The sequence below is a fragment of the Oncorhynchus nerka genome, linkage group LG28 (genome assembly GCF_034236695.1).
Source record: "Oncorhynchus nerka isolate Pitt River linkage group LG28, Oner_Uvic_2.0, whole genome shotgun sequence".
In the NCBI taxonomy this organism is placed as follows: Eukaryota; Metazoa; Chordata; class Actinopteri; order Salmoniformes; family Salmonidae; genus Oncorhynchus; species Oncorhynchus nerka.
The window spans coordinates 8,532,849-8,558,299 of record NC_088423.1 but is presented as its reverse complement, the minus strand read 5'-3'; the positions used below and the strand labels follow the sequence as shown (position 1 = coordinate 8,558,299).

Here is a 25,451-nt window from a genome sequence, read left to right as displayed (position 1 = left end):
CTACAACCAGCATTACAGCTGTAATGAATGACTACAGCTCCTCCCCTTCATCTACACCAGCGGTCACCAACCGGGGGATCTCTACAACCAGCATTACAGCTGTAATGAATGACTACAGCTCCTCCCCTTCCTCTACACCAGCGGTCACCAACCGGGGGATCTCTACAACCAGCATTACAGCTGTAATGAATGACTACAGCTCCTCCCCTTCCTCTACACCAGCGGTCACCAACCGGGGGATCTCTACAACCAGCATTACAGCTGTAATGAATGACTACAGCTCCTCCCCTTCCTCTACACCAGCGGTCACCAACCGGGGGATCTCTACAACCAGCATTACAGCTGTAATGAATGACTACAGCTCCTCCCCTTCCTCCACACCAGTGGTCACCAACCGGGGGAGCTCTACAACCAACATTACAGCTGTAATGAATGACTACAGCTCCTCCCCTTCATCTACACCAGCGGTCACCAACCTGACTACAACCAGCATTACAGCTGTAATGAATGACTACAGCTCCTCCCCTTCATCTACACCAGCGGTCACCAACCGGGGGATCTCTACAACCAACATTACAGCTGTAATGAATGACTACAGCTCCTCCCCTTCATCTACACCAGCGGTCACCAACCGGGGGATCTCTACAACCAACATTACAGCTGTAATGAATGACTACAGCTCCTCCCCTTCCTCTACACCAGCGGTCACCAACCGGGGGATCTCTACAACCAACATTACAGCTGTAATGAATGACTACAGCTCCTCCCCTTCCTCTACACCAGCGGTCACCAACCGGGGGATCTCTACAACCAGCATTACAGCTGTAATGAATGACTACAGCTCCTCCCCTTCATCTACACCAGCGGTCACCAACCGGGGGATCTCTACAACCAGCATTATAGCTGTAATGAATGACTACAGCTCCTCCCCTTCATCTACACCAGCGGTCACCAACCGGGGGATCTCTACAACCAGCATTACAGCTGTAATGAATGACTACAGCTCCTCCCCTTCCTCTACACCAGCGGTCACCAACCGGGGATCTCTACAACCAGCATTACATCTGTAATGAATGACTACAGCTCCTCCCCTTCCTCTACACCAGCGGTCACCAACCGGGGATCTCTACAACCACCATTACAGCTGTAATGAATGACTACAGCTCCTCCCCTTCATCTACACCAGCGGTCACCAACCGGGGATCTCTACAACCAGCATTACAGCTGTAATGAATGACTACAGCTCCTCCCCTTCCTCTACACCAGCGGTCACCAACCGGGGATCTCTACAACCAGCATTACAGCTGTAATGAATGACTACAGCTCCTCCCCTTCCTCTACACCAGCGGTCACCAACCGGGGATCTCTACAACCAGCGTTACAGCTGTAATGAATGACTACAGCTCCTCCCCTTCCTCTACACCAGCGGTCACCAACCGGGGATCTCTACAACCAGCATTACAGCTGTAATGAATGACTACAGCTCCTCCCCTTCATCTACACCAGCGGTCACCAACCGGGGGATCTCTACAACCAGCATTACAGCTGTAATGAATGACTACAGCTCCTCCCCTTCATCTACACCAGCGGTCACCAACCGGGGGATCTCTACAACCAGCGTTACAGCTGTAATGAATGACTACAGCTCCTCCCCTTCCTCTACACCAGCGGTCACCAACCGGGGGATCTCTACAACCAGCATTACAGCTGTAATGAATGACTACAGCTCCTCCCCTTCATCTACACCAGCGGTCACCAACCGGGGGATCTCTACAACCAGCATTACAGCTGTAATGAATGACTACAGCTCCTCCCCTTCATCTACACCAGCGGTCACCAACCGGAGGATCTCTACAACCAACATTACAGCTGTAATGAATGACTACAGCTCCTCCCCTTCATCTACACCAGCGGTCACCAACCGGGGGATCTCTACAACCAGCATTACAGCTGTAATGAATGACTACAGCTCCTCCCCTTCCTCTACACCAGCGGTCACCAACCGGGGGATCTCTACAACCAGCATTACAGCTGTAATGAATGACTACAGCTCCTCCCCTTCCTCACACCAGTGGTCACCAACCAGGGAGCTCTACAACCAACATTACAGCTGTAATGAATGACTACAGCTCCTCCCCTTCATCTACACCAGCGGTCACCAACCTGACTACAACCAGCATTACAGCTGTAATGAATGACTACAGCTCCTCCCCTTCATCTACACCAGCGGTCACCAACCGGGGATCTCTACAACCAGCATTACAGCTGTAATGAATGACTACAGCTCCTCCCCTTCCTCTACACCAGCGGTCACCAACCGGGGATCTCTACAACCAGCATTACAGCTGTAATGAATGACTACAGCTCCTCCCCTTCCTCTACACCAGCGGTCACCAACCGGGGATCTCTACAACCAGCATTACAGCTGTAATGAATGACTACATCTCCTCCCCTTCATCTACACCAGCGGTCACCAACCGGGGGTTCTCTAAAAACAACATTACAGCTGTAATGAATGACTACAGCTCCTCCCCTTCCTCTACACCAGCGGTCACCAACCGGGGGATCTCTACAACCAGCATTACAGCTGTAATGAATGACTACAGCTCCTCCCCTTCATCTACACCAGCGGTCACCAACCGGGGGATCTCTACAACCAACATTACAGCTGTAATGAATGACTACAGCTCCTCCCCTTCCTCTACACCAGCGGTCACCAACCGGGGGATCTCTACAACCAGCATTACAGCTGTAATGAATGACTACAGCTCCTCCCCTTCATCTACACCAGCGGTCACCAACCGGGGGATCTCTACAACCAGCATTATAGCTGTAATGAATGACTACAGCTCCTCCCCTTCATCTACACCAGCGGTAACCAACCGGGGGATCTCTACAACCAGCATTACAGCTGTAATGAATGACTACAGCTCCTCCCCTTCCTCTACACCAGCGGTCACCAACCGGGGGATCTCTACAACCAGCATTACATCTGTAATGAATGACTACAGCTCCTCCCCTTCCTCTACACCAGCGGTCACCAACCGGGGGATCTCTACAACCAGCATTACAGCTGTAATGAATGACTACAGCTCCTCCCCTTCATCTACACCAGCGGTCACCAACCGGGGGATCTCTACAACCAGCATTACAGCTGTAATGAATGACTACAGCTCCTCCCCTTCCTCTACACCAGCGGTCACCAACCGGGGATCTCTACAACCAGCATTACAGCTGTAATGAATGACTACAGCTCCTCCCCTTCCTCTACACCAGCGGTCACCAACCGGGGATCTCTACAACCAGCGTTACAGCTGTAATGAATGACTACAGCTCCTCCCCTTCCTCTACACCAGCGGTCACCAACCGGGGATCTCTACAACCAGCATTACAGCTGTAATGAATGACTACAGCTCCTCCCCTTCATCTACACCAGCGGTCACCAACCGGGGATCTCTACAACCAGCATTACAGCTGTAATGAATGACTACAGCTCCTCCCCTTCATCTACACCAGCGGTCACCAACCGGGGATCTCTACAACCAGCGTTACAGCTGTAATGAATGACTACAGCTCCTCCCCTTCCTCTACACCAGCGGTCACCAACCGGGGGATCTCTACAACCAGCATTACAGCTGTAATGAATGACTACAGCTCCTCCCCTTCATCTACACCAGCGGTCACCAACCGGGGGATCTCTACAACCAGCATTACAGCTGTAATGAATGACTACAGCTCCTCCCCTTCATCTACACCAGCGGTCACCAACCGGAGGATCTCTACAACCAACATTACAGCTGTAATGAATGACTACAGCTCCTCCCCTTCATCTACACCAGCGGTCACCAACCGGGGGATCTCTACAACCAGCATTACAGCTGTAATGAATGACTACAGCTCCTCCCCTTCCTCTACACCAGCGGTCACCAACCGGGGGATCTCTACAACCAGCATTACAGCTGTAATGAATGACTACAGCTCCTCCCCTTCCTCCACACCAGTGGTCACCAACCAGGGGAGCTCTACAACCAACATTACAGCTGTAATGAATGACTACAGCTCCTCCCCTTCATCTACACCAGCGGTCACCAACCTGACTACAACCAGCATTACAGCTGTAATGAATGACTACAGCTCCTCCCCTTCATCTACACCAGCGGTCACCAACCGGGGGATCTCTACAACCAGCATTACAGCTGTAATGAATGACTACAGCTCCTCCCCTTCCTCTACACCAGCGGTCACCAACCGGGGGATCTCTACAACCAGCATTACAGCTGTAATGAATGACTACAGCTCCTCCCCTTCATCTACACCAGCGGTCACCAACCGGGGGATCTCTACAACCAGCATTACAGCTGTAATGAATGACTACAGCTCCTCCCCTTCATCTACACCAGCGGTCACCAACCGGGGGTTCTCTAAAAACAACATTACAGCTGTAATGAATGACTACAGCTCCTCCCCTTCCTCTACACCAGCGGTCACCAACCGGGGGGATCTCTACAACCAGCATTACAGCTGTAATGAATGACTACAGCTCCTCCCCTTCATCTACACCAGCGGTCACCAACCGGGGGATCTCTACAACCAACATTACAGCTGTAATGAATGACTACAGCTCCTCCCCTTCATCTACACCAGCGGTCACCAACCGGGGGATCTCTACAACCAGCATTACAGCTGTAATGAATGACTACAGCTCCTCCCCTTCCTCTACACCAGCGGTCACCAACCGGGGGATCTCTACAACCAACATTACAGCTGTAATGAATGACTACAGCTCCTCCCCTTCATCTACACCAGCGGTCACCAACCGGGGGATCTCTACAACCAGCATTACAGCTGTAATGAATGACTACAGCTCCTCCCCTTCATCTACACCAGCGGTCACCAACCGGGGGATCTCTACAACCAGCATTACAGCTGTAATGAATGACTACAGCTCCTCCCCTTCATCTACACCAGCGGTCACCAACCAGGGGATCTCTACAACCAACATTACAGCTGTAATGAATCACTACAGCTCCTCCCATTCATCTACACCAGCGGTCACCAACCGGGGGATCTCTACAACCAGCGTTACAGCTGTAATGAATGACTACAGCTCCTCCCCTTCCTCTACACCAGCGGTCACCAACCGGGGATCTCTACAACCAACATTACAGCTGTAATGAATGACTACAGCTCCTCCCCTTCATCTACACCAGCGGTCACCAACCGGGGATCTCTACAACCAGCATTACAGCTGTAATGAATGACTACAGCTCCTCCCCTTCCTCTACACCAGCGGTCACCAACCGGGGATCTCTACAACCAGCATTACAGCTGTAATGAATGACTACAGCTCCTCCCCTTCCTCTACACCAGCGGTCACCAACCGGGGATCTCTACAACCAGCATTACAGCTGTAATGAATGACTACAGCTCCTCCCCTTCATCTACACCAGCGGTCACCAACCGGGGGATCTCTACACCAACATTACAGCTGTAATGAATGACTACAGCTCCTCCCCTTCATCTACACCAGCGGTCACCAACCAGGGGATCTCTACAACCAACATTACAGCTGTAATGAATGACTACAGCTCCTCCCCTTCCTCTACACCAGCGGTCACCAACCGGGGATCTCTACAACCAACATTACAGCTGTAATGAATGACTACAGCTCCTCCCCTTCATCTACACCAGCGGTCACCAACCGGGGATCTCTACAACCAGCATTACAGCTGTAATGAATGACTACAGCTCCTCCCCTTCCTCTACACCAGCGGTCACCAACCGGGGATCTCTACAACCAACATTACAGCTGTAATGAATGACTACAGCTCCTCCCCTTCCTCTACACCAGCGGTCACCAACCAGGGGAGCTCTACAACCAACATTACAGCTGTAATGAATGACTACAGCTCCTCCCCTTCCTCTACACCAGCGGTCACCAACCGGGGATCTCTACAACCAGCATTACAGCTGTAATGAATGACTACAGCTCCTCCCCTTCATCTACACCAGCGGTCACCAACCGGGGATCTCTACAACAAGCATTACAGCTGTAATGAATGACTACAGCTCCTCCCCTTCCTCTACACCAGCGGTCACCAACCGGGGATCTCTACAACCAGCATTACAGCTGTAATGAATGACTACAGCTCCTCCCCTTCCTCTACACCAGCGGTCACCAACCGGGGGATCTCTACAACCAGCATTACATCTGTAATGAATGACTACAGCTCCTCCCCTTCCTCTACACCAGCGGTCACCAACCGGGGATCTCTACAACCAGCATTACAGCTGTAATGAATGACTACAGCTCCTCCCCTTCATCTACACCAGCGGTCACCAACCGGGGATCTCTACAACCAGCATTACAGCTGTAATGAATGACTACAGCTCCTCCCCTTCCTCTACACCAGCGGTCACCAACCGGGGGATCTCTACAACCAGCATTACAGCTGTAATGAATGACTACAGCTCCTCCCCTTCCTCTACACCAGCGGTCACCAACCGGGGGATCTCTACAACCAGCATTACAGCTGTAATGAATGACTACAGCTCCTCCCCTTCCTCTACACCAGCGGTCACCAACCGGGGGGATCTCTACAACCAGCATTACAGCTGTAATGAATGACTACAGCTCCTCCCCTTCATCTACACCAGCGGTCACCAACCGGGGGATCTCTACAACCAGCATTACAGCTGTAATGAATGACTACAGCTCCTCCCCTTCATCTACACCAGCGGTCACCAACCGGGGGATCTCTACAACCAGCGTTACAGCTGTAATGAATGACTACAGCTCCTCCCCTTCCTCTACACCAGCGGTCACCAACCGGGGGATCTCTACAACCAGCATTACAGCTGTAATGAATGACTACAGCTCCTCCTTCATCTACACCAGCGGTCACCAACCGGGGATCTCTACAACCAGCATTACAGCTGTAATGAATGACTACAGCTCCTCCCCTTCATCTACACCAGCGGTCACCAACCGGAGGATCTCTACAACCAACATTACAGCTGTAATGAATGACTACAGCTCCTCCCCTTCATCTACACCAGCGGTCACCAACCGGGGATCTCTACAACCAGCATTACAGCTGTAATGAATGACTACAGCTCCTCCCCTTCCTCTACACCAGCGGTCACCAACCGGGGATCTCTACAACCAGCATTACAGCTGTAATGAATGACTACAGCTCCTCCCCTTCCTCCACACCAGTGGTCACCAACCAGGGGAGCTCTACAACCAACATTACAGCTGTAATGAATGACTACAGCTCCTCCCCTTCATCTACACCAGCGGTCACCAACCGGGACTACAACCAGCATTACAGCTGTAATGAATGACTACAGCTCCTCCCCTTCATCTACACCAGCGGTCACCAACCGGGGATCTCTACAACCAGCATTACAGCTGTAATGAATGACTACAGCTCCTCCCCTTCATCTACACCAGCGGTCACCAACCGGGGATCTCTACAACCAGCATTACAGCTGTAATGAATGACTACAGCTCCTCCCCTTCCTCTACACCAGCGGTCACCAACCGGGGATCTCTACAACCAGCATTACAGCTGTAATGAATAACTACAGCTCCTCCCCTTCCTCTACACCAGCGGTCACCAACCGGGGGATCTCTACAACCAGCGTTACAGCTGTAATGAATGACTACAGCTCCTCCCCTTCCTCTACACCAGCGGTCACCAACCTGACTACAACCAGCATTACAGCTGTAATGAATGACTACAGCTCCTCCCCTTCATCTACACCAGCGGTCACCAACCGGGGGATCTCTACAACCAGCATTACAGCTGTAATGAATGACTACAGCTCCTCCCCTTCCTCTACACCAGCGGTCACCAACCGGGGGATCTCTACAACCAGCATTACAGCTGTAATGAATGACTACAGCTGCTCCCCTTCATCTACACCAGCGGTCACCAACCGGAGGATCTCTACAACCAACATTACAGCTGTAATGAATGACTACAGCTCCTCCCCTTCATCTACACCAGCGGTCACCAACCGGGGGATCTCTACAACCAGCGTTACAGCTGTAATGAATGACTACAGCTCCTCCCCTTCATCTACACCAGCGGTCACCAACCAGGGGATCTCTACAACCAACATTACAGCTGTAATGAATGACTACAGCTCCTCCCATTCATCTACACCAGCGGTCACCAACCGGGGGATCTCTACAACCAGCGTTACAGCTGTAATGAATGACTACAGCTCCTCCCCTTCCTCTACACCAGCGGTCACCAACCGGGGGATCTCTACAACCAACATTACAGCTGTAATGAATGACTACAGCTCCTCCCCTTCATCTACACCAGCGGTCACCAACCGGGGGATCTCTACAACCAGCATTACAGCTGTAATGAATGACTACAGCTCCTCCCCTTCCTCTACACCAGCGGTCACCAACCGGGGGATCTCTACAACCAGCATTACAGCTGTAATGAATGACTACAGCTCCTCCCCTTCCTCTACACCAGCGGTCACCAACCGGGGATCTCTACAACCAGCATTACAGCTGTAATGAATGACTACAGCTCCTCCCCTTCATCTACACCAGCGGTCACCAACCGGGGGATCTCTACAAACAACATTACAGCTGTAATGAATGACTACAGCTCCTCCCCTTCATCTACACCAGCGGTCACCAACCAGGGGATCTCTACAACCAACATTACAGCTGTAATGAATGACTACAGCTCCTCCCCTTCCTCTACACCAGCGGTCACCAACCGGGGGATCTCTACAACCAACATTACAGCTGTAATGAATGACTACAGCTCCTCCCCTTCCTCTACACCAGCGGTCACCAACCGGGGGATCTCTACAACCAGCATTACAGCTGTAATGAATGACTACAGCTCCTCCCCTTCCTCTACCCCAGCGGTCACCAACCGGGGGGATCTCTACAACCAGCATTACAGCTGTAATGAATGACTACAGCTCCTCCCCTTCATCTACACCAGCGGTCACCAACCGGGGGATCTCTACAAACAACATTACAGCTGTAATGAATGACTACAGCTCCTCCCCTTCATCTACACCAGCGGTCAACAACCGGGGGATCTCTATAACCAGCATTACAGCTGTAATGAATGACTACAGCAAAGTGTTCCGATAAACTTGTGTGGTTATTATTAGCGGCTTGTGTCTTTTTAATATCTAAGAATATCTCATTTTCTCTGGTCATAGGAGTAACGACATGAATTGGTGCATGAGGCAGAAATAATGCAGTGTGACTTGAGTTTCCCCATCAGCTGGAAGCCTGTGTCCCCTTTTCTCAGCGGAGGGAGGGAGAGCAGATGGACGGTGAGTTGGGTGACAGGCAGCCTTATTGCTGCTCCCTACCTCTCTATCCTCAGACTGACCATCAGGTGAAGTTCATCAGTCCAGTAAAAAAAAGCTCATTATTATGCTCAGTCAAATGATCTATTACCAGTGTGATCATATACCACATTTTCTTTACAAATATCATTTCAAAATGGTCTGAGGAGAACAACATTGGCAGGTCAATTCAAGCATAGCCAATGTGCAGTAATAATGTATTGGGCCTATAGCATACTGCAAAAACCTTATTTCTACAGAACTGTTTTTAATTGGTTAATGTTGTATAGATTTATGCTTTTTAAGTCATGTTTGAACAACAACCAAATCTGAGCGGTAGAGGTCGGCTTGCATTTTGTCTCAAAAAGTGATCATTACTCAGAAAAGGTTGGTGACCACTGATCTGATTGAAGTGGATTTAAGTGTATTTTCTTCAGACTTGCCCAGAGGGAATTGTTGATACTGTATGTTGTCAATTTAGAATTTTACAGATAGAAAGAACAAAAAAGTATTTATCCACAATCTGCTCTGGACAAGTCCATTCTTGGAGGGTCTAAACAAAACGAAACTCAATTCCATAAAAATGGACCAATAGTCCATTTCCATTTCATTTCCAAATCATCAAAAATAATCGAAAATATATTGTGAAGTTCAACAAAGTCACTTATAGATGATTTGAACATGATGCTAATATTGGTACCATGTCCTGAATGGGATTTGTGCCACAAATGCCAAAATGTTAGCCTGTGGACAAAGTGTCAAGGAAACTAAACTGAAGCTTGCTGACACACCTTGTCCATAGAATGCTTACAGTGTAAGGAAACCAACATGTACTTTTTTAATTTGGGTGAACTATCCCTTTTACCTGCATTAACTCATAGTGAAGGGTTAATTATGGCAACAAAATTGTGGATGAGTTGTGTTGCCGCGGTGACACTGAGATGATGGGATGAGTTGATGGGCTCTAAGTACTTTTCAACAGCCTCCACCTCTCCACTACTCCACCAGCTAGCCAGACAGCAAACATAATGAGATTCCTGTTGTAACCTTTCGCTCTGAGAGACAATGTGAGGGTATTTACAGGAGAGTGGTTTTGTCAATGTTTGATTTATTGCTGGGGTGTCACACCATACAGAGTACAGACTGTTCCCACTTTTCTAAGGAGACAGTGTCTATGATGCCCCCAATGGTACCTTATTCCCTAAATTGTGCACTACTTTTGACCAGAGCCCTATTGGCCCTTGTCAAAAGTAGTGCACTACATTGGGAGTAGGGTGCCATTTGCGACATAACCAGTCTCTCTCTCAGTGGCAAGCTGGCTGGTTTTCTGATAAGAATTGAGTGGTGAAAAGGGTCTGTACGAAGCTCCAGCATGCAGGAACCAACCCGGAGGCTCTTACTTAGTGAAGAGAATAGAATACCCTTTATGCTCCACTGGTTATCCTTTGAGAACCAAATTAACCTTAAATTAATTTGGACAGACTATTATTTCTAATGTGCAACGTTCTTCATTTGAATGTGGGTGTAGCTAGCTGTAGTCTATGTCTATCAGCACTGATGTAGAAAATCAATTAACGGCACATGCTACTTCCATACACTTTAAAGTTCCATTATTTCTTAGGCAATGCTCTAAAGGTGATTGTACCGGTAGATGAATCCTATCTGCATTTGTCAATCCCTCAATCCCCACCCGCACACACGAAGGAAGGTGTTCGATGAGGAGAAGGACACACACACACACACACCAATCGTTTGTGTCTAAAACAGGAAGTCTGTCACGGGGGACCGAGTGTGGTTGTTTAATGCTAAAATCCTGACTGAGACTGACAGACAACAAGGAGCCTCATCACAGCTCTCTGTAGTAGGTGACAATAGCAGCGAACTCCTGTGGAATCTGTCTGTCGATGGGGTGTGTGTTTTTGTGTGTGTGTGTGTCCTTCTCCTCATCGAAAACCTTCCTTCACCTGACACCACCAGCAGCTACTGATGAAGGACTATTCATGCAGCAGACATCTTTCTTATTGGGACATTATGTTCTGTTCAGCTGTTCACACCAGCTAGCAAGCTAACCCCTGAGAGAGAGAGAGAGAGAGAGAGAGAGAGAGAGAGAGAGAGAGAGAGAGAGGCATGCAGGTCTGATGGAGTTATGGAGACGATAGCGGAAAGGAAGACATGACATGTCTCTCAAATTCTGATACATAAACATACCATTTCCACCTGTTCACACAGTAATTTAAACACATATATATGGACATAAAAAACGGATGCACACACACACAGTTAGAAGTAAGGCAGGACCAGAAGCCACCCACCAGTAGCCAGTTACTGCTACAGCCACCCACCAGTGGCCAGTTACTGCTACAGCCACCCACCAGTAGCCAGTTACTGCTACAACCACCTAACATAAGTCAGTTAGTGCTACAGTCACCCACCAGTAGCCAGTTACTACTACAGCCACCCACCAGTAGCCAGTTACTGCTACAACCACCTAACATAAGTCAGTTAGTGCTACAGCCACCCACCAGTAGCCAGTTACTACTACAGTCACCCACCAGTAGCCAATTACTACTACAGTCACTCACCAGTAGCCAGTTACTACTACAGCCACCCAACAGTAGCCAGTTACTGCTACAGCCACCCACCAGTGGCCAGTTACTGCTACAGCCACCCACCAGTAGCCAGTTACTGCTACAACCACCTAACAGAAGTCAGATAGTGCTACAGCGACCCACCAGTAGCCAGTTACTGCTACAGCGACCCACCAGTAGCCAGTTACTGCTACAGCCACCCACCAGTAGCCAGTTACTACTACAGCCACCCACCAGTAGCCAGTTACTGCTACAACCACCTAAAATAAGTCAGTTAGTGCTACAGCCACCCACCAGTAGCCAGTTACTACTACAGTCACCCACCAGTAGCCAATTACTACTACAGTCACTCACCAGTAGCCAGTTACTACTACAGCCACCCACCAGTAGCCAGTTACTGCTACAGCCACCCACCAGTGGCCAGTTACTGCTACAGCCACCCACCAGTAGCCAGTTACTGTCAGATAGTGCCACCCACCAGTGGCCAGTTACTACTACAGTCACCCACCTGTAGCCAGTTACTACTACAGTCACTCACCAGTAGCCAGTTACTACTACAGCCACCCACCAGTAGCCAGTTACTGCTACAGCCACCCACCAGTGGCCAGTTACTGCTACAGCCACCCACCAGTAGCCAGTTACTACTACAGTCACCCACCAGTAGCCAGTTACTACTACAGCCACCCACCAGTAGCCAGTTACTACTACAGCCACCCACCAGTAGCCAGTTACTACTACAGTCACCCACCAGGTAGCCAGTTACTACTACAGTCACCCACCAGGTAGCCAGTTACTACTACAGTCACCCACCAGGTAGCCGGTTTCTGCTACAACCACCCACCAGTAGCCAGTTACTTCTACAGCCACCCACCAGTAGCCAGTTACTGCTACAGTCACCCACCAGTAGCCAGTTACTGCTACAATAACCCACCAGTAGCCAGTTACTGCTACAGCCACCCACCAGTAGCCAGTTACTGCTACAGCCACCCACCAGTAGCCAGTTACTGCTACAACCACCCACCAGTAACCAGTTACTGCTACAGTCACCCACCAGTAGCCAGTTCCTGCTAAAACCACCTAACAGTAGTCAGTTAGTGCTACAGTCACCCACCAGCAGCCAGTTACTGAAACAGTCACCCACCAGCAGCCAGTTACTGCTACAGTCACCCACCAGTAGCCAGTTACTGCTACAGACACCCAACAGCAGCCAGTTACTGCTACAGACACCCACCAGTAGCCAGTTACTGCTAGAGACACCCAACAGCAGCCAGTTACTGCTACAGACACCCACCAGTAGCCAGTTACTGCTACAGTCACCCACCAGTAGCCAGTTACTACTACAGTCACCCACCAGTAGCCAGATACTGCTACAGCCACCCACCAGTGGCCAGTTACTGCTACAGCCACCCACCAGTAGCCAGTTACTGCTACAACCACCTAACATAAGTCAATTAGTGCTACAGTCACCCACCAGTAGCCAGTTACTACTACAGCCACCCACCTGTAGCCAGTTACTGCTACAACCACCTAACATAAGTCAGTTAGTGCTACAGCCACCTACCAGTAGCCAGTTACTACTACAGTCACCCACCAGTAGCCAATTACTACTACAGTCACTCACCAGTAGCCAGTTACTACTCCAGCCACCCACCAGTAGCCAGTTACTGCTACAGCCAGCCACCAGTGGCCAGTTACTGCTACAGCCACCCACCAGTAGCCAGTTTCTGCTATAGTCACCCACCAGCAGGCAGTTACTGCTAGTCACCCACAAGTAGCCAGTTACTGCTACAGTCACCCACCAGTAGTCAGTTAGTGCTAAAGTCACCAACCAGTAGCCAGTTACTACTATAGTCACCCACCAGTAGCCAATTACTACTACAGTCACTCACCAGTAGCCAGTTACTACTACAGCCACCCACCAGTAGCCAGGTACTGCTACAGCCAGCCACCAGTGGCCAGTTACTGCTACAGCCATCCACCAGTAGCCAGTTACTGCTACAGCCACCCACCAGTAGCCAGATACTGCTACAGCCACCCACCAGTAGCCAGTTACTGCTACAGACACCCACCAGTGGCCAGTTACTGCTACAGCCACCCACCAGTAGCCCGTTACTGCTACAGTCACCCACCAGCATTCCGTTACTGCTACAGACACCCCACCAGTAGGAAGTTACTGCTACAGTCACCCACCAGGTAGCCAGTTACTACTACAGTCACCCACCAGGTAGCCAGTTACTACTACAGTCACCAACCAGGTAGCCGGTTTCTGCTACAACCACCCACCAGTAGCCAGTTACTTCTACAGCCACCCACCAGTAGCCAGTTACTGCTACAGTCACCCACCAGTAGCCAGTTACTGCTACAATCACCCACCAGTAGCCAGTTACTGCTACAGCCACCCACCAGTAGCCAGTTACTGCTACAGTCACCCACCAGTAGCCAGTTACTGCTACAGTCACCCACCAGCATTCTGTTACTGCTACAGTCACCCCACCAGTAGCCAGTTACTGCTACAGTCACCCAACAGCAGCCAGTTACTGCTACAGACACCCACCAGTGGCCAGTTACTGCTACAGCCACCCACCAGTAGTTAGTTAGTGCTAAAGTCACCAACCAGTAGCCAGTTACTGCTACAGTCACCCACCAGTTACTGCTACAACCACCCACCAGTAGTCAGTTAGTGCTAAAGTCACCAACCAGTAGCCAGTTACTGCTATAGTCACCCACCAGCAGGCAGTTACTGCTAGCCAAGTAGCCAGTTACTGCTACAGTCACCCACCAGTAGTCAGTTAGTGCTAAAGTCACCAACCAGTAGCCAGTTACTGCTATAGTCACCCACCAGCAGGCAGTTACTGCTAGTCACCCACAAGTAGCCAGTTAATACCACAGCCACCCACCAGGAGCCAGTTACTACTACAGCCACCAACCAGTAGCTAGGTGCTGCTACAGCCACCCACCAGTAGCCAGTTACTACTACAGTCACCCACCAGTAGCCAGATACTGCTACAGCCACCCACCAGTAGCCAGATACTGCTACAGCCACCCACCAGTAGCCAGTACTGCTACAGCCACCCACCAGTAGCCAGTTACCGCTACAGCCACCCACCAGTAGCCAGTTACCACTACAGTCACCCACCAGTAGCCAGTTACTACAGTCACCCACCAGTAGCCAGTTCCTGCACAACCACCTAACAGTAGTCAGTTAGTGCTACAGCCACCCACCAGTAGCCAGTTACTGCTACAGCCACCCACCAGTAGCCAGTTACTACTACAGTCACCCACCAGTAGCCAGATACTGCTACAGCCACCCACCAGTAGCCAGATACTGCTACAGCCACCCACCAGTAGCCAGTTACTGCTACAGCCACCCACCAGTAGCCAGTTACTACTACAGTCACCCAACAGTAGCCAGTTACTGCTACAACCACCTAACAGTAGTCAGTTACTGCTACAGCCACCCACCAGTAGCCAGTTACTACTACAGTCACCCACCAGTAGCCAGTTACTACTACAGTCACCCACCAGTAGCCAGTTACTGCTACAGTCACCCACCAGTAGCCAGTTCCTGCTACAACCACCTAACAGTAGTCAGTTAGTGCTACAGTCACCCACCAGCAGCCAGTTACTGCTACAGTCACCCAACAGCAGCCAGTTACTGCTACAGACACCCACCAGTGGCCATTTACTGCTACAGCCACCCACCAGTAGTTAGTTAGTGCTAAAGTCACCAACCAGTAGCCAGTTACTGCTACAGTCACCCACCAGTAGCCAGTTACTGCTACAACCACCCACCAGTAGTCAGTTAGTGCTAAAGTCACCAACCAGTAGCCAGTTACTGCTATAGTCACCCACCAGCAGGCAGTTACTGCTAGTCACCCACAAGTAGCCAGTTACTGCTACAGTCACCCACCAGCAGGCAGTTACTGCTAGTCACCCACAAGTAGCCAGTTAATACCACAGCCACCCACCAGGAGCCAGTTACTACTACAGCCACCAACCAGTAGCTAGGTGCTGCTACAGCCACCCACCAGTAGCCAGTTACTACTACAGTCACCCACCAGTAGCCAGATACTGCTACAGCCACCCACCAGTAGCCAGATACTGCTACAGCCACCCACCAGTAGCCAGATACTGCTACAGCCACCCACCAGTAGCCAGTTACCGCTACAGCCACCCACCAGTAGCCAGTTACCACTACAGTCACCCACCAGTAGCCAGTTACTGCTACAGTCACCCACCAGTAGCCAGTTCCTGCTACAACCACCTAACAGTAGTCAGTTAGTGCTACAGCCACCCACCAGTAGCCAGTTACTGCTACAGCCACCCACCAGTAGCCAGTTACTACTACAGTCACCCACCAGTAGCCAGATACTGCTACAGCCACCCACCAGTAGCCAGATACTGCTACAGCCACCCACCAGTAGCCAGTTACTGCTACAGCCACCCACCAGTAGCCAGTTACTACTACAGTCACCCAACAGTAGCCAGTTACTGCTACAACCACCTAACAGTAGTCAGTTACTGCTACAGCCACCCACCAGTAGCCAGTTACTACTACAGTCACCCACCAGTAGCCAGTTACTACTACAGTCACCCACCAGTAGCCAGTTACTGCTGCAGTAGCCAGTTCCTGCTACAACCACTAACAGTAGTCAGTTAGTGCTACAGTCACCCACCAGCAGCCAGTTACTGCTACAGTCACCCAACAGCAGCCAGTTACTGCTACAGACACCCACCAGTGGCCAGTTACTGCTACAGCCACCCACCAGTAGTTAGTTAGTGCTAAAGTCACCAACCAGTAGCCAGTTACTGCTACAGTCACCCACCAGTAGCCAGTTACTGCTACAACCACCCACCAGTAGTCAGTTAGTGCTAAAGTCACCAACCAGTAGCCAGTTACTGCTATAGTCACCCACCAGCAGGCAGTTACTGCTAGTCACCCACAAGTAGCCAGTTACTGCTACAGTCACCCACCAGCAGCCAGTTACTACTACAGTCACCCACCAGGTAGCCGGTTACTACTACAGTCAGTCATTCATCAGTAGCCAGTTACTCCTACAGCCACCCACCAGAAGCTAGGTACTGGTACAGCCACCCACCAGTAGCCAGTTACTACTACAGTCACCCACCAGGTAGCCAGTTACTACTACAGTCACCCACCAGGTAGCCAGTTACTGCTACAGCCACCCACCAGTAGCCAGTTACTACTACAGTCACCCACCAGGTAGCCAGTTACTACTACAGTCACCCACCAGGTAGCCAGTTTCTGCTACAACCACCCACTAGTAGCCAGTTACTTCTACAGCCACCCACCAGTAGCCAGTTACTGCTACAGTCACCCACCAGTAGCCAGTTACTGCTACAATCACCCACCAGTAGCCAGTTACTGCTACAGCCACCCACCAGTAGACAGTTACTGCTACAACCACCCACCAGTAGTCAGTTAGTGCTAAAGTCACCAACCACTAGCCAGTTACTGCTATAGTCACCCACCAGCAGGCAGTTACTGCTAGTCACCCACAAGTAGCCAGTTACTGCTACAGTCACCCACCAGTAGTCAGTTAGTGCTAAAGTCACCAACCAGTAGCCAGTTACTGCTATAGTCACCCACCAGCAGGCAGTTACTGCTAGTCACCCACAAGTAACCAGTTACTGCTACAGTCACCCACCAGTAGTCAGTTAGTGCTAAAGTCACCCACCAGCAACCAGTTACTGCTACAGTCACCCACCAGCAGCCAGGTACTGCTACAGTCACCCATCATTAGCCAATTACTGCTACAGTCACCCACCAGTAGTCAGTTAGTGTTACAGTCACCCATCAGTAGCCTGTTACTACTCCCCACACTGTAGCCAGTTACTACAGTTACTGAGCCTAAATTCTGATTACAGCTGCAAAGACCTTAGCCTACCTCTTCTCTCTCCTTATAAGCCCAGCTTGCTGTACCAACAATAGCATTCAAGCCTATGACGAATACATCCACTCCACTCCTCCACACTGACTCCCCAGAGAGGCTGTTAACCTGGGCCAGGCCTGGAACACACCAGGTAAATTACAGCAGAGGTGGTATGGTATATCCTTGTGTATGTAACAATTTCACAAGGATAAATTAAAGGCCTAAATCTAAATCTCTACAAAAATGAACACTCACACAAGTAATCAGATACTAACATCCATTCAGATATTTTAATAACCGTGCCCATCCCTAATTGAAGGTGGCTCACCATTCTCAAGTCAGATCCTGCATGATTGTGGAAGGCTGGAATATGGCACCAGTTCCCCTCCTTCTCCGTCCAGTGACACAAACAGACCTTACTCCCTCAACGATGACCCCTTGGTTGGTACCCACACAGCAAGCGGCACAGCATATCAAGCAGAGGAGGAAAAATAATAATGACTCTCCTCCTCTCCTCTCTTCTTTCAAAGTAATCCTCTACAGGTCTCAGTGTTGCTGACGCCGTTCAGTCAGCTCGATTCATCCACAGAAAATGATATGGGTTGCAGGAAGCAGATATGGCAGGGTGACAAGAAAAGCGAGAGGAGGAGGAGGACGAAGAAGGCACCCAGGCAGCAGCAGTCCCTGTGTCACTAGGGAGAGAGAGAGAGGGACACTGAGATTACATTCTCTCTGATATCTTCACTCATCCTTGGACAGTCGGCCAGCTTTCTCCTTCCAAAAAAAGAAGACCTTTCCTAAGCAGCAGAGGCAAAAACGGGCCAATAGATGCATTGCGAGCTCATTCGTGTCCGTGACCGGCGCTTAGCGAGCAGTGTTATGTATAGATGTGAGAGGCACTGCTAGTTCCACAGGAGCAGGGAGCCCAGGACTCCTCTGTACACCAGCAGATGAATGGCGCAGTGCTGCTGTTGTTATGGCAACCACCGGGGAGGACGGAGAGGGAGGAGGAGGGTATGTAAGAGGGAGGGAAGGAGGGAGTATGGAAAGAGAGAAAAACATGGAATAAAAGAGGAGGAAGGGAGGGAGGGTCGTATTTAAGTGGCACTGTTTCAGAGTTCACAGTGGTGAGAAGCTTTGAGGACATATCTGGGTAAAAACTAAGGCAGAATCATCTGGGGGGAGACAGGGTCTCTTTATGAATATGTTACTCAATCCCCTCTTGGGCCCGAGCCTCCATGCGCCCGCATTTGACCCTTTTTACCCCACAGCCGCAGCCATTTTTATACACTACATTATCAAAAGTATGTGGACGCCTGCTTATCAAACATATCAATCCAAAATCATGAGCATTAATATGGAGTTGGTCCCCCCTTTTCTGCTAGAACAGCCTCCACTCTTCTGGGAAGGCTTTTAATTAGATGTTGGAACATTGCTGCGGGAACTTGCTTCCATTCAGCCACAAGAGGATTAGCGAGGTCGTGCACTGAAATTAGGCCTTGCTCGCAGTCAAAGGTGTTCGATGGGGTCGAGGTCAGGGCTCTGTGCAGGCCAGTCAGGTTTTTCCACACAATCTCGACAAACCATTTCTGTATGGACCTCGCTTTGTGCACAGGGGCATTGTCATGCTGGAACAGGAAAGGGCCTTCCCCAAACTGTTACCACAAAGTTGGAAGCACAGAATTGTCTAGAATGTCATTGTATGCTGTAGCGTTAAGATTTCCCTTCACTGGAACTAAAGGGCTGAGCCCGAACCATGAAAAACAGCCCCAGACCATTATTCCTCCTCCACCAAACTTTACATTTGGCACTATACCTTAGGCTTGGTAGCGGTCTCCTGGCACCCGCCAAACCCAGATTCGGCCGTCTGGTGAATCGTGATTTCTCACTCCAGAGAACACGTTTCCACAGTCCAATGGTGGCGAGCTTTATACCACTCCAGCTGACGCTTGGCATTGCGCATGGTGATTTTAGGCTTATGTGCGGCTGCTTGGCCATGGAAATCCATTTCAGGAAGCTCCCAAAAAAAGTTATTGTACTAACGTTGCTTCCAGCAGCAATTAGGAACTCGGTAGTGGGTGAGGACAGAGGATTTTTACGCGCTTCAGCACTTGACGGTCCCGTTCTGAGGTTGTGTGGCCTACCACTTCACGGCTGAGCCATTGTTGCTCCTAGACATTTCCACTTCACTATAACAGCACTTACAGTTGACCGGGGAAGAAATTTGACTAACTGACTTCTTGGAAAGGTGGCATCATATGACGGTGCCACGTTGAATGTCACCAAGCTCTTCAGTACGGCCATTCTACTGCCAATGTTTGTCTATGGAGATTGCATGGCTGTGTGCTCAATGTTATACACCGCTCAGTAATGGGTGTGACTGAAATAGAATCCACTATTTTGAAGGGGTGTCCACATACTGCTGTATATATAGTGTAGATATTCTCTCTTTCTCCTCCTCATCTTTCTTTGGTCTCAGTAACTTCCTTTCTTCCTCTCTGGCTGGTGGGATTACTTGGAATAGATTAAATAAAGGGATGGGGATGCTCTGTTGTTGGCCTAAAGATATGCAGGAAACATAGACCAATATGTTGATTGAATCTGGTCCTCCGTGACGGTCTAAATTGTAATTCTAGTTGTCTTCACCTCTCTCGCGCTCTCTCTCTTCTAATGAGGCGTAGACATCATTACAACGTTTTCTGTTCTCATCAGACCTAGCAGACCAAGACAGGCAGACTCATGTATAATCTGTAAAACTCATAACCTGTTATATTAAGCTGGTCCCATCAAAACCTGGAATATTAGCAAACAGTTACAACTACTGAGCTATCTTGGTCATCTAAAGGCAGATGAAAAGCTCCTCGTCTATGACTGATAAGATTCTGTTTGACTATGTATAGCTTATCTGCACCTCTATGGACTTCCATCTCTCAGTCATTGATATTGTGGTATTTCAAAAGACTAACAAATGCCACATCACATGTCGATGACATACAGTATGTTTCACGTGTTTCCAAAACAGTGAAAAAGAGTTCAGTGGACTTCCGCACCCATACAGTATTGACAAACCCTTAGAGCTTACTGAAGCAGACACAGTGGATGGCATTGTCTGAAAACCACAGGTTTATTTAACTGACATCTGCTAAACGATAAACACTGTGTGTGTCCTAAATGGTACCCTATTCCGTATACGCTACTTTTGAGCAGAGCTCTATTGGCAGCGCACGAAATAGGGATTAAGGTGCAAATCTGGATGCAGAGATTTCGTCAGTTAGTATTGACGTGTTCAGGTCCACTGGTTCTCATGACATTATATTCCTCCTTTTCAATTACCTTCTCATATAGACTTGTCTCTGTTATTCCACCTGTGGAATGGAGGAGCTGAAAATGTCACATTTCCCTTTGGCGGAACAAATTTAGAGAGAGAGAGTTTGCTGCACTGAAAGTAAAGGGGCTGAATAATTTTGCACAACCAATCAGTTTTTGATTTGTTAAAAAAGTTTGAAATATCCAATAAATGTCGTTCCACTTCATGATTGTGTCCCAGTTGTTGTTGATTCTTCACAAAAAAATACCGTTTTATATCTTTATGTTTGAAGCCTGAAATGTGGCAAAAGTTCGCAAAGTTCAAGGGGGCCGAATACTTTCGCAAGGCACTGTATGTGCACCTGGTCACCCAAAACAGCCTTCGTGCCCCTGGTCACCCAAAACGGCCTTCGTGCCCCTGGTCACCCGAAACGACCTATGTGCACCTGGTCACCCAAAACGGCCTTTGTGCCCCTGGTCACCCAAAACGGCCTTCGTGCCCCTGGTCACCCAGCCGCTTTCCGCTCAGAGACTAAGTCCACACACATGGATTACCAGGTGCTGGTGGTACTTTACACCCAGGTCCCCACCTTCTTTAGTCTGCTTTCCCACTCTTTCTCTGGGAACCCCGGACTCTGGCTCCTGGCCCTTCTCTGTGCACCTGGTAACCCGTTAGTAAAGAAGGGGGAAGGCGGAGGAAGGCGCCTTCTGTCCCGACAAAAGCTTGGATCGAGGGCTGACTTTCAATAGATCGCAGCGAGTGAGCTGCTCTGCTACGCACGGAACCCTGACCCAGAATCAGGTCGTCTACGAGTGATTTAGCACCAGGTTCTCCACAAACATGTGGTGCGCATCAGGAGAGGGGCGGCAACTCATTCGGCCACACCCCGGCCCTGTCACAAATGGCCCTACTCACCTGCCAAAAGAGGCAGGCTATCCCGGGCCAACCGAAGCTCCACGGTGCTACGGTATCATTACGTTTAGTGGGGATTCTGACTTATAGGCGTTCAGTAGCTTCACACCATTGGCTCCTCAGCCAAGCACATACACCAAATGTCTGAACCTGTGGTTCCTCTCATACTGAGCAGGATTACTATTCCTACAACACATCATCAGTAGAGTAAAACTAACCTGTCTCACAATGGTCTAAACCCAGCTCACCTTCCCTATTAGTGGGTGAACAATCCAACACTTGGTGAATTCTGCTTCACAATGATAGGAAGAGCCGACATCGAAGGATCAAAAAGCGACGTCGCTATGAACGCTTGGCCGCCACAAGCCAGTTATTTCTGTGGTAATTTAATGTTCACTCTCATCGGGCGATCGTTCGATTTAAACCTTCGCAGTTTAGAGCTGTCCAAGTATGCAGGGAACGCAAGCTTTTTGTTTCATCACAGCCTTCTGTGATTGGGCTGATTTCGGCAGAACACTGAATCAGCCGTTCCCAATAACTTGGACCTCCCTCTCTCAGCCGGAGCCGGGGCAGCGTTCAGGCCATCGTTCTCTGATTGGCCGCCTGTCTAGGTGGACAGGATTCGTGTCCAAGAGCTCCGCTGCAAGTCATCGAGTCTGGTTCAACCGCCACCACATTTTCATGCTTGGCCAAAAGCCCCATATTTCACATATTCCAGGAACGACTACCCCCTCTCGTTAGCGATCGGTAGCCGTCACCATCAGCAGGACCCTCTTTGCAACGGACCGGTACCGAGGTAGCTCTTGTTTGCATTGTTGTCGACACCTGTAGCAGGTGGACTACAAGGAGGGGTTGAAAGAGCCTTTACTAGAAGGCTGCCTCCCTTACCTCCCTGCGCTAACATGCCAGAGACAGTTTGCTCTACCTCAACCAGAGGCTCGTGGCTAGGCGGAGTTGGGGAGGTTGCCCTCCTTTCCCCCGCCCTTCGTCAGAGCGAGAGACCATAGTTGGCAGACAAAGGTTTCAGGTTAGGGGGGCCTCCGGGTGCTCTGCCGCCGGCGTTGCCAAAGCGCCGGGAGGGCTGGGGAGTCATTAAATACTCAAGCCGCTTAAAGATGTGAGACCATTTCGGGAGGTCCCGGTTCCTGACTAGCACCATGCGTGGAGGGTTTGGGCTAGCCCTCGCCTCCCTACTATGTCCGCCCGAGGCTATCATCTTAGCTTACCCCCCGCCGGACCATGGACAACCTCATGTATGCCCTATGTGCTGTGGGTAGGCCCCTAGTGGCGCCCCCTTGGTATGTGTCGTCTAGTCTAGTCTTATCAATACTTCAATATAAATTAAATGGAAAGTAGGTATAAAGCAGCAATAGACGAGATCTATATAAAAATATATTTAAGATTAGACTAAAATACATCTATTTATTAAGAAGAAAATAGAAAAAAAAAATGTATATATATATATATCTATATAAAAAAAAAGGAAAGATATATATATATTTTTTTATTATATATATATATATATATATACTTTTTTTAAATAAAATATATTTAAAAAATATATATATGTAAAAAATATAAATAACTTTGAATTTTTATTCAAAATTATATTTTTGAACTTATTGTTTTAATTTCCCTTCTGGTCGTACACCTTCCCCCCTACCGGAGGAATCACGAGAGAGGATATGAGCCAAAATTTGGGACCTCTAGCCCCAAGGGAAGTATTTTTAAAATCTTTTTCTTTTTAAATTCAGAAATTGGTAGATAAAGTGAGAGTGCCCACTTTTTCTTTTCGCTCCAGAGACTAAGGGTAACCGTGGGCCTGGTGATTGAATGGGTTACCAGGCCCCGATTTTCAAAACGGTTTTTCAATGCATTTAGGGGAAATCCAGACCTCAATGCCCACTATGGGACCACCATACTACGGGCCCAAATCAATGGGGGCCGGCATTAGTGATTTATGGAGGTTTTTAAAAAGAAAGTCCCCACTTCTCAGAAATCAGGCTGTTTGACTGTGGGCCTAGTATTATTTTTGGGTAACCAAGACTAGATTTTCAAAAAGGTTTTAAATGCATTTAGGGGGCATACAGACCTCGATGCCCGCTATGCAACCATCCCACTACTGGGAAAAGTCACTGGAGGGCACCAATTGTCAATTTATGGAGGTTTAAAAAAATCTTCTGAAAAACAAAGTCCAAACTTCTCAGAAATCAGGCTATGTTCAACTTCTCAGAAATTGCACTATGTTTGGCTGTGGACCTGGTGATTGAACGGGTTACCAGTGTATGATGGGGGGGGGGGATCCTCCTATGGGGTCTCCCTAACCCGTGTCCATACACCCCATAGGGGGGCCCCCACCAAGGTCACCTGGTAACCCAATTTAATTCAATGACAGAGTCCTACTTCTCTCTCATTGCACTAAGTCCAGCATGTGTACCTGGTGGTTGAACTGGTTACCAAGGGGGCTCCATATCTCCATTCCTCTGGGCTTACTCTCTCTACCCTGCCTGCCCTCTATCTCAGCCTGTGACTTCAGCTCGGTGCACCTGGTACCCCATAACACCCTGGTCATTAAGATTCCAGGCCTCCATACATTCTCAACCGTGACCAAATGACACACAAAGACAAGGATGAAATTCAAATAAATGTTCTTTATTTATCAGTGAATCATGGATTGATTTGTCCGTCAATTAGTGACCCCGCCCGGCTGGCATTACGAGGCAAATTATGGTACCGGTAGTACCGTGCCTGCGTTTCCAGAGAATGGCACATATGGTCAGCCACAGTTCCCCGGTCTGTAACTGAGCCTTGATTAAAGTTCAATGTAGCAACGCTTTGTCGAATTGTACCGAAGGTCACTTTAATTCCAATGCCGAACTCTCACAGAGATTGCCGTACAGTTGGCCGCAGGACGTGAAAAAGAAGAGTTCTGTGTCTGAGGTGAATCCACTCAGATGAGGCCTGATCTGATGGAATCGTTTAAGCCAAGTGTATTCCTCCTCACATAGAACAATTCTGCAATCACCGAAGCTATAGTTCGTTTTGTGGCTTGAAACGCACATTTGATAACCCCCACTTTCCGGGGTTACTTCAGAAAACTTCCTCTCACTGAACATGGTGACTGGGGATCATCGAGTTCCATTAAATATGGCCAAACGGCTGGACATGAGAGCCGCAAACCTACGTCTGTCAGCAAAGGTGGCTCGGACCTCCAGCCTACTGAGAACCGAAGGAATAGCTTGATTACTTAGCTCGACAAACCGGCTTCACTCTGCAGCGCTGAGCACCTCGTCCCTGCAGAGTTTGCGAAATTTTGCCCTGTGCGTTGCCTGGCTCTGCCGCGAATCCCTGTCAATCTTTTCCAAGCAGATTAACACCTTTCGAATTCAACTGGCTTTAGCCTAC

General features: G+C 49.3%; 1 pseudogene; it reads right to left on the bottom strand.

The window, feature by feature from the left end:
* Window positions 1–25,451, bottom strand: part of LOC115122763 (protein TANC2-like) — a 224,648-nt pseudogene that overhangs the window by 191,982 nt on the left and 7,215 nt on the right.